Below are 9,026 nucleotides of genomic sequence, written 5' to 3' on the forward strand. Positions count from 1 at the left end.
CTAGACTACAGTTTATCCCGCCTCCAGGCCTGTGAACTCCTCGGTGGGCGGGGCCAACCGCCTGGCTCTGCCCCCTGGTGTGGACATCAAAACTGGAGGGTGGTGACAAGGTTTTGAAGTTTGGCTGCTGTCACTTTTTTAGGGAGGGGGTGTGTGTGCATGGGACTACCTGGGACGACCTGACTAGTCCAGGGCGTCACATTTACTTTCTTGTTAGTCTCTTTGATCACATGCTGTGGTGGAGCCAGTCATGTTCGCTCCCCTCCTATATATGCTGGCTGGACAATTCTATTAATGCCAGCTATAGATTACCTATACTGGTCTGGTGAGGTGTTGTGATCTAGACTTACTGGTGGTTGTTGTGCATTATTTCTGTAAGCGGTTGTGGTGTGAACCCTTGTTGTCTTTTTGTTGCTGCCTTCTTGTTCTTGCTTTTCTCCTTAGTTCTTACTGTTTGTTCCTGTGTCTGTGTTTTGGTTTTCCCCTGTCTATCTTAACCTGCATTTCCATCACACTCATGCCCCTTCCCTTGGGGTGGCAGTAAGACATCAGATCTGGTCAGGAGAATAGTAAGGCACAGGCCTCCAGCTCCGTCATCTTCACCTTCAGGGGTAACCCTGTGGTCAGTGATAGCCTAGGGCCCCCTAGCATGTGGGACGGTATAGGTGCCCCCTTGTCTTTCAATATCCTGCAGTCATATCGTGACATCGCTGCTCAACAATCTTGTCATTGCAGCTTCCCACCTGGTCCTCCACTGGTTCCCTCCCGGCTCCGGTCTTGCCTATTCTTCATGGCAGATGGCATCCTCTTCAGCATCTTCCTTCACTCTATACCAAGCCAAGTCCGACCTCGGGCATCACACATCATGACGTCACGACATCACCACTTACTTCCCCTCGGTCTAGCACAGTGTGAAGGATTAACCCCTTAAATTTTTAACCCCTTTACTGGCCCATTGATAGATTAATGTAACGCAAATCCCAATATTGATTCCGAATTTCTTGTGAAATTCGGCTTGAGGCAGTTTGACAACAGTTATTCAATTATATCAGCACCTGAATGATCTTTTCTAACCTGATATTGTCACAGTAGGTAAAGAGAGGGGAGAGATGGTGACCCCTGACCAAATCTACCACTGGTCCCTGGGGTTTCTCACCACCCTAGATAGGTTCCTCACTTATGCACCGAGCCAGATACCTGACCCTAGGTAACCCTGGTGCTGGACTCAAAATAGGGAGCAGGTGGGACGAGCTCTTCATCAACCCTACTAACTGCTAAAGGAAGACACAAGGGGGACACATGGGGGAAAAATCATGAACTACTTATCCACAGAGGACTCAGGTAGACGTTCAGCAAGCTTCATCAACGATTCTACAGATGAGAGCAAGCCACCTGCTTGCAACCAGAGCTAGAATGAACTGAATAATATCACCAGCACCAGTCCAGGGAAGAAGGGAGTATTTAAGTACCAAGAGAATACTGATGATCAGTAGCTGGGTGGAAGGAGAGCTCCAGCTGGGTCCTAAAGAGGAAGAGATAAAAGTCCAGCAGGAAAGTTACCTAGTACAATGAATACCGACAGCAGGAACAATAGAAAGTCAGGGAGCATTTTGCGAAGCCAAATGCTGTGACCTTCTATTGCCAGAAACCAGTAGGCCAAAATCCAAACTTTTATATTGCCCTTCCCCCTGATTTACTAATTAGCTCTCTGTTCTGATTGGCTACTACATAGAAGCACAAGACCATGGTAAACTCATTGGGAGGACAGTGCGACTAAACCACCATTGGAATTGTTCGATAAGTGCCCAACATTGACTGGAAGAAACAAGGAGCGAAAATGGAGACCATATTGATGGCCATGATACTGATTCCAACCCTTTAAATTTTCACCCCAAAGTGTCCCCAAATGTGAATTTCAGAACCGTCAGTAATTTTCTTTAAATGAATGTCAAAATCAAAGGATTTCATATAAAAAATAATACAAATCTTATTTCTTACTCTTTTCAGTTGCTTTAGAAATAGTCGCCATTCCGAGGAACGCAGCGGGTTGTAACGACACTTTTATATCCCACCATATTTAATTAGTTTCTATTTAACGACGATCCGACTCCCATCTTAGATAAATAGACCCGAGGATCCTTCTTGTGAACATTAAGAAACTTTATTATTAATCGTCGCTTTATAGTGTCTTTATGGAAAGTAATGATGTTTCCATTTAGGACTAAGAGAGCCGGTCAATGAGAGAAGATTAGAAGCTGAAGGACTCTTTTACGGACGCCGGACAGTGAGAGACGGCAGACGACGGAGGGGCAGCTTCGCTGTGGAGACCAAGGAGCCAAAGAATTGTCTGGAATAAAGGGTTATCGGCTTTTTCGAGGTGTCAGATCATAGTAGAAGAAAGCCGATCCTTGATGAATGACTGAAAGAAAATCATTAATTCCTCTGCTGAGGGAAATGATTGAGTAGTTGAGAGAGAAGCAATGCGTGTAAAAAATTGTCCACCATTCATCAGACGCTCCTAATTTTTGCTATATTGAAAATAAGATGTTATCTTGGAGGAAAAGTCACTTGCAGGTCACTACAGGAAAGTCGTAGAGGCAGACATGTTTATCTAGAACTATCTAAGTAGTGTTGTTTGTGTTTCTTGTCTTGTGACAATCTGGTCTTCTGCTCCATTCTTGGACTCTCCTCCATACTTTTGACTCTTGACTTGAGCTTTTGCTTCTTCACTCCGTTAACTTCTTTCTCAGGTCCCGATGTAGTTGGGGTTCCATCTTCTCATTCTGGATCATCCATTTCTGCTTATGGCCCTTGGTGACCAACATATCTCAGTTCTCTGTTATGGCCTTATATGTTCTACAAGAAGTATCTCCTTGAGCAGGTTAAAAGTCTAATGGGTATCATACCTGGGTTATTGAATGAGGTGGAAGTGGGTCCACTGAATCAAGGTACCATTCACTGACCCAGAGGAGAGGACCTGAGCACCTGAACAGAGGTGGTGGCAGCAGGTACACACGCTAGTAAGTGTCCACCTGGAGGCAGCCCCGGGGATCCCGATATCTCAGCAGCTGGTGCCACAGGATGTAGACCAGGAACAGGGACAGATGAGGCAGAGGCTGATGTGGTCGAGGACTGGCTGGCCCTGGTGGTAGCTTCCAAAAACTGGAGGTAACCAGACAGACACAAGCGGGAACATGGGCACTACTGGACGTAAACTGAGACAGCGTTACAGACTAATATGGAGTGTGGAATAGCATGGGGGATCTGACAACTAGAACGGGAAGACTAACTATGGGGACACGTTGAACAGACAGTAGAGGATGCTGACTCGCCCACCCCAGGGCTATGGGACACCCGGTGCCGGGCCAGACTAGTCCGGGGGTCGTCAGTGGTGGCGGGGCCCGGCTCCGTGGCCCTGGTGGGTGTCAGTTTAATATGGCTGGGGACTTGGGGTTTGAATAAAGTTTGTGTTCGTGACGCCACCTGTGGTATGCGGCTATTAAGCCGCCGCTGCTGTGTAAGGCCTCCGGGGTGATGATATGGCAGCAATGATGGTACTGCTCCCCACAGGTGGAGCAATGCCCCGGGGCACTGTTGGTGCTTGTGAGAGTCTATGGTGTAGTGAAAGTCTAAGCAGACGGAAAAACAGAGGCAACTCCTAGGGTGTAGTTTCAAGTTCTTTACTCACACGTCCTGGTAGGAGCTCACTGGTGCCCTCAGACGACTGGAACCCACTGTCAGGGACCTCCGCCGTTTATGGGTGATTCTTGGAGTAAAAACCGGTACCCTTCTCTCTAAGGTGTCTCTGTCTTCAGCTGTCTTCCTAAGCCTAGCTCTTTTAGGATGAACCTGCTCGGCCTCCACTACAGCCTCCAGGCTGGGGGGTCACCTGTCGGATGATCATCCCCTTTCTAGAGGTTCTGCCGTGGGCTGTGGCCCGGGGAGTTTACAACTTTCCCTGGGCCTCGGTTTTTACTGTTTGGAGATGATTTTGCACTCCTCCGGTTTCTAGGGACCGTTCCCTGTTGCAGCTTGATCCCTCCACCGATGTTCCTGTGGAACAGGCCACCACAGCTCTACAGCTATCCGTGGCCCTGGAATCCCTTCTTCTCTCTGCTTGGTGTCACCTGGACCCACTGAGTCCCAGGATCTCCACCAGGAAGCGTCTCTTTTTTTTCTTCTTAGCTCCTGCCTGACTAGAGCTGTCTTTCCTTCTCTCCTCCTTGCCTGCCTCCTGCAGACCTCCTCCTCCTTCCCCACTCTCTCTCAGACTACTCAAACTTGACCTTCCTTTCTCTGACTGCTCTCTGGTGGCTCCTCCCACCTCCCCAGTTGCTAAGCTGTACCCTATAGGGGCAGGGATGGGTCTTACGGCCCCTCCCAGCATGCAGCATGGGAGGGTTACTGCCACTGTCCCTGGTCCCAGTATGTACCTAACAATGGGTGTTGTGTAGATTTACCAGGGGACCGGTGTTCACTCCTTTCCTCACCCAGAATGGGGCATCACACCGCTGGATGGGGTGCAATGTCCTGTGGCGACGGAAGCCTCAGGGGCGCCACAATGCCTTTTAAGCACTGAGCCTAATGGCGGGGACTGGGAGGCACTTCTGGGTAAGGTCGTGCTGGCCTTTTAAGAAGAGGGAGAACAGCGCGGCCACATCCTAAGCATGCTCCCAAGAGCTTTGCTGTGGATGTGCGTGCCTCGGGAATGAGATGACAGAGAAGACAGTGAGGAGCAGGAGGGGACAGTGGGGAAATGGCGGCACCACTGACACACAGGGAGCAGGGGCGCCAACGAGACAAGGGAGCCCCAAGGACTGCGGGATCGGACAGGGGCAGCGGGCACTGCGAAGGTGAGCCAGGGAGAGTGTTGTCACTCCTGGGCTTGGAGTGTCAACAGTGTACCATTGGGTGAAAAACATTAATCACTTCTATTCATCAATAACTAGAACGGAAGTCCCAAGCCACCATTCCTGACATTGGATGAACTCATTAAGTCTCACATGGTTAGGTGTATTTTTGATGCTCTCCGGTCTGAATGAGCAGTTGTTGAGTAGCACGGACAGATAATGTTGGTGCAGCGGAGTGCACAAGCTGAAGCACTGGAGGCTGAAATGGCTGGTTGGTGACTGGAGGAATAGAGATAGAGTAGTAGACCACAGTGAGGTTGGAGACCCAGCATACAGATGGGATAATGGCTCAGTAGAGCAGTTTTGTTGATGCCAAATAGCTAAGTAGGTAACTAAACTCACGGGAGTAGCATATGTAGTAGAGCCCAGGAGTATGGCAGACCTGAGCATGGGTGTCAGGGTTCACGCTTGTAAGTAGGATAAATGGAAGGTATTATACCAGGTTCTCAGGCATCAATCGGCCACCTGAGCAGACCCGAACATAACATCAGAGGTGAGTGGCAGGAGGCCATGGCAACCTGAAGCACCGAAGATCAGTCATAGCCATTGGCAGAAGGTGGAAGCCATGCCTGGGACTGGACCGAGGAGTTAATTTGGCTTATTCTGCATTTATGCAAGATAGTTCCAAGGTAGTAGTAGAGCATAGTCTCCCTCGCTAACATGTCTGGAACTGATTTTGTTTCAAAGGGTTCGGTGTGATAGTTAACTTCCTCTTAGGTGGCGCTGTAGGGAGATTGAACACTTATTGGTGGTTCCTCCAGATTACAGTTGATGACTGTGGATCCTTACTGTCTAGCTTCTCTTCTGTCGGTACATAGTATATAGAGCTTCAGCCTCATCCTCCGTACTAGTAAGTGATGATGGCTGGTGGGACTTTCCACTATTCATCAAACAGATCACCTCCTACATGGCTCAGTCTAGTGTAGGCCTCATCAATCTCATCAGCAGTACATATATAATGAATGCCAACCGGCACTTTCCTCCAACACTTTCTACAAGAAAAGACAGAAAGAATAGATGGGACCATTAATGAGGTTTTCTGCATTGGGAAGTCTCTTTGAAAGAAGGGAAACCTGTCTGGTCGTCTTTTTCAGTCCAGTCACTAGCGTGGTCTTCTCAGAAGTCTCTACCAGTGACAAGACCAAAGTAGACCGGTGAGGGCTCGGGGAGTAGTCATTATTTTTATTTTCAACCCTTTCCCAGCCTTTTTAAATTGAGCAAAGTTGAGAGAATCGAAAAGCCAAAAATTGGGCTTTTAGTGAATGAAAAAAAGACTTTTGAACACAAGGCAAATTCAATTTTCCTCAAATGAGCAAAAATACAGCAATTTTGTTGTTCCAGTTTCACTCCCGGAGTTATCTGGAGATAAGTTATTTGTTCACCCCCTCTGCTTGTGATCCCTGTGTCTTCTTTAGAGCTTAGTGGGGTTCACTAAGCGCTTATCCAATCTGTTCCCTACCTAGGGCCTATTTCAGGGTCAGCCAGGGTCAGGTATCCTGCTCGGCGCACAGGTTTGGAACTATCTAGGGTGGTGAAGGAAGCCACGGTCTAGTAGTAGGCTTAGTCAAGGGTCACAATCTCCCCCTTCCGTAGACACAGGGTTTACCTTCCCTTTTACCGTTTGCTTGGCACTTGCCCGGTACCTAGTGTGATAATAGCCCTGTATTGTAAAATTACTGATTAACACATTCTAGGTTGGAAGCCTTCAGCAAACTGTCATCTGCCATGATACTGCCATCAGCACCCCAACTATTACGTTGGTTGAGCGAAAAATGATAAGTATCCAAAAGGACTATGCCCCAATATGAACCTCTTAAATCCCTCTGTCACAATTGACAGAGGCATATAAGGTGTTAACAGTTGCGATGAAAGCTAACTCAGAACGTATAGTTAGACTTTGGTGCTGGTATAACACAGGCGGCATCTACACTGTATGGAGAGGGCTCAGCTCCTGAGCTCGCTCTATACATTAAGTGTCCACATCTGCTGTACATTTATGGCGGATGTCCCCGATGGAATTTTGTGCCGAGCTCCAAGTTATAGGTACGGACACTTGCCTTTGTTTCGCCAAACGCTGACATAAGACGGTACCGGACATCCATGAAGCCAGTTATCTAGGGTGGCTTCGAGAAACCCAACCTTTCGATGAGACTTTTTTCTGGTATCCGAACCCAATATGAACCTCTTAAATCCCTCTGTCACAATTGACAGAGGCATATAAGGTGTTAACAGTTGCGATGAACGCTAACTCAGAACGCATAGTTGGACTTTGGTGCTGGTATAACACAGGAGGCATCTACACTGTATGGAGAGGGCTCAGCTCCTGAGCTCGCTCTATACCTTAAGTGTCCCCATCTGCTGTACATTTATGGCGAATGTCCCCAATGGAATTTTGTGCCGAGCTCCAAGATACAGGTACGGACACTTGCCTTTGTTTCGCCAAGCGCTGATGTCGCGGGCGGAGGAGGGGACGCCGTGCTCTCCCACTGCTCGGGTCCGGCTGCCGCTGCGGCTGCTGCGGCCTGATGCTGCTGCTCGGTGGCTCGAGCGATGGGCCGGATCCCGGGGACTCGAGCGGCGCTCCTCGCCCGTGAGTGAAAGGGGATTGGGATTTGGGATAGTTTATTGTCCGTGACGCCACCCACGGTTGTGGTGATTTGTTGACACCACTGCTGCTCTGTATGGGGATCCCGGGAGTGATGGTATGGAGCAGCTAGATGTTAGTCCTCCCCTCCGTGGGTAGGGGTTGGTTGTCCCGGGGCCCAGTGATGAAGTGGGTGATGCAGGGCTTGGTGGGGTGCAGGGATGCGGGGGCAGCTCTGTGCCTTGCGACACTGTGGTACTCACTCAGCCTGAGACGATGACACAGTTCTCGGTAAAACACACGGCTGGAAAGACGGTTCCCACGGACGGCTGCACTTGCTTTCCCCAGTAGGTGACGGTCCCTTTTTCCTGCACCTAAGATGATGATGATGGTTTCGATGGGTTCCCACCGGTAACCCGCTCCCCGGCTTGGATATGGGCCGGAGGAGCCCTACTTTGCCCGCAGGCGCTGGCCCTGAGAAACTGGTGCCCTGGCGGTGGCGGTGTCTCTCAGTCCAGTTGGACTGTTGCCTTCAATCGGGACTTGCTTGTTGGGAGACCCAGAGGTCCCCTTCACTAACGGATTTGGCAAATTCACGGCGACTCCTAGCCTTGCCGGGATCCAAAAGGCCCCTGCCACTGGTGCTGACTGCTCTTCGTATACCGCTCCGGTACCGCCGGGCCACCACCCGTCCGCGGTCCTTCCAGCAACCTACAAGCAGTCACCCCTGCAGACAGTCACCGCCGTCTGCTGACCTTGCTGTCTCTGTCCGGGGCACACGCGGACCAGCTTCAGGCTTTACAAACTGTTCCTTTGCACTGTCTCTACTCTTACTGTCCTCCTTTTCCACTTCCTTCTACTTCACTCCTCTAAACTGGACTGCCTGGTTCTCCCGCCTCCAGGGCTGTGTACTCCTCGGTGGGCGGAGCCAACCGCCTGGCCCACCCCCTGGTGTGGACATCAGCCCCTGGAGGAAGGCAACAAGGATTTTAGGTTAGCCTTGGTGTTCCTAACTGGGGTGTAGGGTGTGGTGGTGTTATGACCTGTGACCCCTGGCTTGCCCAGGGCGTCACACTGACATAAGACGGTACCGGGCATCCATGAAGCCAGTTATCTAGGGTGGCTTCGAGAAACCCAACCTTTCGATGAGACTTTTTTCCGGTATCCGAACAGCCTCATCGGCGGGATCTACACACAAATTCTCTAACTGTGGAGATGAGTTTCTCTCTCACTTTCTCATTTGCTCCATTTTTTTGTTTTTTTTTTCCCCGGAATGTGATAGTCGCCTGATCTTCACATTATGGTGGAGGAACAGATGGCGCCCCACAGGTTCCATAATCTTGATCTAATACCTCTAGCAATACTGCAGAGCATCTCTGCCTATACAACAATCATACATAAGACTGCGCGACATCTGCTGAATGACTTCACGAGCGTTACCTACAAAACTGCCAGGCAGGGCAAGAAGTGGATTTGGAAATTCTAATTACGGAGATATTCGAGGACAGGTGCGCCTTTCCATTTTGTGCAAA

This window comes from Anomaloglossus baeobatrachus, chromosome 11 (genome assembly GCF_048569485.1).
Source record: "Anomaloglossus baeobatrachus isolate aAnoBae1 chromosome 11, aAnoBae1.hap1, whole genome shotgun sequence".
In the NCBI taxonomy this organism is placed as follows: Eukaryota; Metazoa; Chordata; class Amphibia; order Anura; family Aromobatidae; genus Anomaloglossus; species Anomaloglossus baeobatrachus.